Raw genomic sequence first — 6000 nt, 5'->3', positions numbered from 1 at the left:
AACAGGATTTATAAGGCATTTTAAAGGAAAGTTTGCAGAATACTGTAAAAGCAATGGAGGAAAAGAAAAATACGAGCAAGATAACTATTAACCAATGGCACCTGTGTTCCTACATAGTTTCCAAGTTGTTTCACATACATTATATATTTTGAGTATTACAGTAAACCAAAGAGACAAGGCAAGTGTAATTAGTCCTGTCTTACAGGTGAAAAAACATAGGTCTGTCTGCTTGACAGTGACAGCTGAAATTAGACTTTAGGGCTTCCGATTCCTAGTCATTTTCTTCCACTGCCATTTTCAAAATTTGGTTCCCAGCCCACGAGAGTCTTGTCAATGGCTACAAAGTAATCTAAAAAGTCTATGGGGTCTTGTTTTATAATATAACATCTTATGGGTAAACACATATATATGCAAATTTGTGGAGGAAAACTCAATAGTTTAAGACGTCTTCAAATTTGTTGATGTTCTTGTTCACACCACTGGAGACTGTGAATTTGTGGATGTGGTTATACAGAATCTTTCATCTGTGTAAGGTCATAAATGTTTAGGAACCACACACCTCAAATACAGATAGTAGAAAAGGCTTAGGTTAACTCCTTCCTTCTGGGTTCCTCCTTAGTGTTTGGGCCCTCTCCTTCAGCACTATCCCTCTGTGTTGCTGCTCTCCTGACAGTTCTGCCAGTGCTCTTCATCTATGGCTACAGTTCTCTGAATTACTTTATTCCATTATTGCCAGGAAGGAGCAATAATGATTTTAGGAAAATGGTGGTGAGAGGGTTTGAGGATGGGAAGATTTCAGTCTCAGACAGTACTGGAAAAGCACAGGCAATGCTGAATTATCCAATAGGTACAGATTTGCAATCAGAAAATCTAGAGCAAAGCTCTTTTAATTTCTCTACACATTTAAGTCTTATGTTTTTTAGTTTTTCTTCTCATGTTAAGTACATTTTGAAGGGAGGCAATTCAGTTTTTTCAGTGCTTGAGCCTCCAGGGATCTTAATACGGCCATGGCTAAGGACATGAAGGGCACGTATCTTGGTCATTTGGCTATGTCATGGGCGAAAAATTGGGAATCGTCGGCATGTATTTTATGCTTCTTTCAGCTGTTTGTTGGGAAATGCAACCCTGAAATTATTCTCCACCATAAGACTCTGCTATAGGTGATTAAAAATAGACAGGGAGGAGAGGATATAGTTGCAGTTTGCAGGACATAAAAAACGCACGTGCTGCTAAATTGTGCAAGCCATAGGGAACACTTTTCACAGGTGTTCCACTCTGCAGAGGTTACTCATTTGTGTCAAGTGCAATCCAAGGTGTTGACTTGAGGCTTTACAGGCCCCTCCTCCTTTCTCTACACCTGAGATAGCTGGAGATACCAGTATTTATCTAAGTTCAGTAGCAACCACTGTGGTTCCTCACACTGAAGTGCAGGGCACTGAAAGCTGGATGTTCGACTTACGGAAGGTTTTTGCCTCTGGAATTTCCTGCCTTTGCCAGTCTGCCAGAGCCCCGCCTTACTGACCTTTAGGGACTGGTGGAAGACTTGTTTTCAACATAACCTTCACTGATGGGCAGAGGCCTTAAGATAGTCTTTTTTAAAAAGACAATTTAAGCAACTCTCATAGCTCATATTCTTTTGACTTACAGCGATTTAATTTTGGTACTTGCTTCCTGAAGCAATTTCAAATAGGGGACAGTTTTAAGAATAAACATACCAATAAGTGTGTATCATCAGTAATGAGTAAGTGAGAATGCCTACCTAGATGTGAAGATACTTTGATTCTAAAAATATAAAAACTATCAGATTGATTTCCCTTCTCATGCTGGTACCTCAGGTGTACTGGTGCCTGCAATAACCCTAAATTCCAAGGCAGATAATAAACACAACCTGCTCCTTTAGAAAGCTCTAGGATGGTGTGCCCGTGTGTTTGTCCAATCTCACACGCACCCTGGAAAGCAGCATTTACTTTGACTGGGCTATAAGATATTTACCCTGCACAATTATACCAAGACATTAACAGCTGCTGAATTAATTATTGATGAAGGCGGTAGTGTCAATCATCTCAGAAGAGACGATATTTTAAAACCATCTGGTCAAAAAACAAAACAAAACAAAAACAACCCCCCAAACAAAGCAAAACTCTGCTGTACAACACAGCTTTCTTGTCATTTATTACTCTTGAACTTCTCTTGAAAGATGTAATCTCAGAAAACTGCTCGTTTAAAATTATTTTTCCTATCCCTTTAAATATTTTCTTTCCAGGCGCTCTTCCTTTCAAAACCCAGCACCTTGGCTATGTGTGCACTATTTTCAGAAAGTGCCCTATATCAGGGAGACCGATGACATGTTTTAGTTTTGAAATCAAATAAACACGGGAAAGAAATTCAGAGGAAAATGAGCCCCCCACCCACACGTCTTTCAGATCCACCGCGAGTTTGCGACGCCTTCCTCGCTGCGGGCCTTCCCGGCTCCGCCAAAAATGCCGAGGCTGATTCGTGTGGTCTGGGAGCCCAGTACTGGTCAAAGAGGAAAAACAAACAATTGGTCTGACGATCTCTAAGAAGAGAGTTTTCACTCTGGCTTGACTAATATTTGAAACATCCGCCTCCCTGCGCCGCCTGGTTGGCACCCGGCTTTAAGAACTCTCGGCCGTTGCCAAGAAATTTTTCAGGGACCTGATCCCGGGAGCGCCGCGCTAGAGCCCCTCGTCGGGGCTGAGCCTCCTCTCTCCCGCTGGGCGCGCACGCCTTGAAAGGCGGGATTTAACGGCAGCGATGCTGCGGGAGACTCTGCAGTGTCAACGAGCCTCCGAACAGTCCCGCCTCATTCGCTCTGGTGTGTGTGCTTCGCAGGTCCCTGCCTGGTAAGCCGTCGCCAGCTTCGGCGCGAGCGAGTAGCGTTTGCGCGTTCAGACCCGGGGTCCTCGGCCTGGCCGGGGGCCCGGCGGACTGCTGGTCCTGGCCGCAGCGCAGCACCGAGTCGGGCGCGCACAGCGGGCTCTGAGCACACGCCTCACACCTGGGCGAGGCCGGGCGCGCAAGCGCGTGGGCCGCTGCCGGGAGCCTCACCTCCGCGCGCTCAAGAGTTGGACGGTTTCTGGGCCGCACCGGGCCGAGTTATAGCCGCCGCCACGGTCCGCGCTGCAGCAGATCGCAGGAGAGCGTCTGCGCAAAGCCCCAACGCAACCCCGGCGGGATCGCCGCAGCCGCAGGAGCAACAGCTTCCCTGCTGAAGGAGCCGCTGCCCCATGAGCCCGGGGCTAGCGCGCGGAGGTAAGCTCCGGGCGTCCAGCCCAGCCCGGCGCCCCCAGGGCGGGCGCCGCCTTCCCACCTGACCCCCGTCCGCCACCGCAGGGTAAGCGGGCACCTGGGCGTGCTGCCGGAGGCAATGGCTTCGAGCGCCCCTCTCGATAGAGTTTGCACTTTGTCCCGCGGTCCCACTTGTAGAGGAGCAGAAGAAGCAAGGCGCCTACGAATCCCGGGCGTTTAGACGTAGAAATTGGAAGGCGGGGGGGGGGGAGGTGCGGAGGAGTCCCTTTTGTGGACTCCACTTCCCAAGGCCGGGAAGGGAGGTTGGAAAAGGGGGAGAGACAAGGAGAGCCCCCCCTGTGGTTAGCTGCTGCAGCTGGGCTGGGAAGTTTGGGTTTTGGCATCTTCATTACAGGGACATGGGCAGTTTGGGGACAAAGGTGTGGGAGGAGGGTAGCAGTCGAGGCTTAGGGTCCCAGGAGGGTGCTGCAGTTGAAGGAAGGGGAGATGAGCGCGGTGAGGCAAGATGAAGATGCCCAAAGTTTGCAAATGCACTGAGCACCTAGGGGCTGTCTCGGCTACCAAGCTCTGGGTGAAGGTATTGGCGCAGGGTGGGAGAACACTGTGGGACTGCGGAAGGGACGAGGAGAAGGGGAGGGGGAGGACCATCTGCTTCGACACTGTTATGTGCGGGGGCCCGTGGGGAGGAGGGAGAGCTGGCAGGACGCTGCTTCCCTGACTGCTTCCCTAGGCTCTGGAGGACAGTTTTTATAGTGAACCTGGATGGGAAGGGTTAGGGGTCCTCCAAAGGAAATAAATTGCCAACAAGCCCCTGCTCCCTCCACTTCCAATCAGTATAAAGAAAAAACAGTTTTGGAATGCTCTCTACTTCTTGAGTTGGGAGGTTGTCTTTATTTTCATACAGAAATGAGGTTTCCGTTTCTCTGGTTTTGCTTTGTTGAGAAGCATCACACCAAGGTGAAACTTTGTCAAGATGTAGCAAAAGATGCTGTGAGAGAAGAAACAAATCGTTTAATTTGTATTCTAGGGTCAGCTTAAAGCTTGGAAACTGGCAGCTTCTGCACACTATATGAAGTTTGCAGGAAATACATTTATCAAATTAAAAAGAAGGCTTTTCACAAAGTCAATAAGCCACATCTTAGATAAAGTTGAAGGTTTTGGCTTGAATGAGTTCCCTTTAATATTTCAGGGTCCAATTTCACCAGTTTACAGAGTGCTTTTTATCTTATTTTGATGCCTATGTGCATTGGGTATCTGCTGCCCCTTCCTTGTGACAGATAAATGCCTTTAGAATGCAAAATTCTAGTTCTATTGCATTGCTAGTTCTATTGTTACTTGAGGTCTTTAAGGTGAAAAAATGTTTATTTGGTCAAATTGCTGGTTGTAGTTCAGCTTGTATATTCCCACAGATCAGGTATTTGTGGATTTATATTTGTACTCCTACCATTTCCAAAAGTGATTTGAGGAAGCTTGGGATGAAAACCACTAATCAAATAGCTGTTCTTGCAGATCTCCTTGACCTCTCTTGGATGCACTGGTAGGAAAATGCTTTTGGGAAGGTAATTTCTCCTAACAAAGGAAAAATTGCTGTCTTCTCTGGAATCAACCTGGTGATATAAATGTTTTGTGATATAATTCCTTGTGTGCTTCATTTGTCAGGCATTATTTTACATTATGTAAATAATCATCTCTTTATAGAAGTTTAATGCCATTAAGTGGCATCAATATTAAGGAAAGCAATGTTGATATTTTAACAATATTCAGATTCACAGAGCAAAAAGAAAACAATAAATTTAATGTACCCTTTTTGAACTGAGGCAGAAGGGAAATCAATGAAGGTATCTTCCTCTTCAGTTGAACTAGAGAAAGAACTGTCATTGGTACTTGTCACCCAATCATGGCTAATTAGTGAGACCTGTCAGACTTTGGAGGATAAGTTTTCGAAGTGTAACTATTATATGAGGATCTGTCACAGTGTCTCTTTTTCTCAGGATAGTGACTTGACTCAAAGAGAAAAACAAAACAAAAAAAAAAAAACTTCAAAATAAAAACCACTCCAAAAGGTTAAATAGAATAATGTCATGTGGTGTTGAGGACCATGGAAGAAGGGAGGCTCTTAAGTTCTTGAACTGACCCCTTTTTCCTTTTCTGCCAGCAGAATTCGAATCTATTAGGCCATTGCTTGATTTTTAGCAGCAGCAATTGACATTAAAAACATGAACAATTAACTAATTTCTCACAGGAGTGACTGCTTCATTTGTGAAAATCTTTGTTCACAGAAAGAAATAGAAAAATAGGCTTTCTGCTTCTCCTGTAAGATCCCATGTCTTTGAAGATCTAAAGAACAGTGTTTGTCTGTTTGTCCCAGCTTCCCACTGCTTCTTATTTGCCTCTATTTTTTTTAATTGTGCTCCACCCACCCCCACGATTTCACCATCTTTATTTTGCCACCTCCCCCACCCCTGTCTCTGCACCCCATATGTCTTAATGAGGTCTTTTTTACCTCTTTTTCATTTTTCAAAAAAAATCTGGGGATTTCTCTTGAGACTCTTTGCTCCTTTGCATTTTACTTTTTATTCAGTGGTGTTCTTTTATTAGTGCTAGATTATTTCTTCCTGAAGTTACATTTGCTAGCTCTGTTTTCCCTCCTAAATTCCATATTAACATTTTTTTTCCCATATTAACATTTTGAACCACCTAAGAGGTGGCTTGATATATTGCCTTCTGGTT

General features: G+C 45.0%; 1 protein-coding gene across 1 annotated transcript in view; it reads left to right on the top strand.

Annotated features, from left to right (window-relative positions):
* The first annotated feature begins 2686 nt into the window (after positions 1–2686).
* ZNF385B (zinc finger protein 385B) overlaps positions 2687–6000 on the top strand; it is a 449758-nt gene continuing 446444 nt past the window's right edge. Inside the window, exon 1 of the mRNA XM_037849744.1 lies at positions 2687–3273. The gene's annotated coding sequence lies outside the window, so the exon portion shown is untranslated. The remainder of the gene's footprint in view (positions 3274–6000) is intronic.

Source organism: Choloepus didactylus, chromosome 9 (genome assembly GCF_015220235.1).
Source record: "Choloepus didactylus isolate mChoDid1 chromosome 9, mChoDid1.pri, whole genome shotgun sequence".
Lineage (NCBI taxonomy): Eukaryota > Metazoa > Chordata > Mammalia > Pilosa > Megalonychidae > Choloepus > Choloepus didactylus.
Note: the sequence above shows the minus strand (reverse complement) of the source record. Positions and strands in the feature narration are given on the sequence as shown.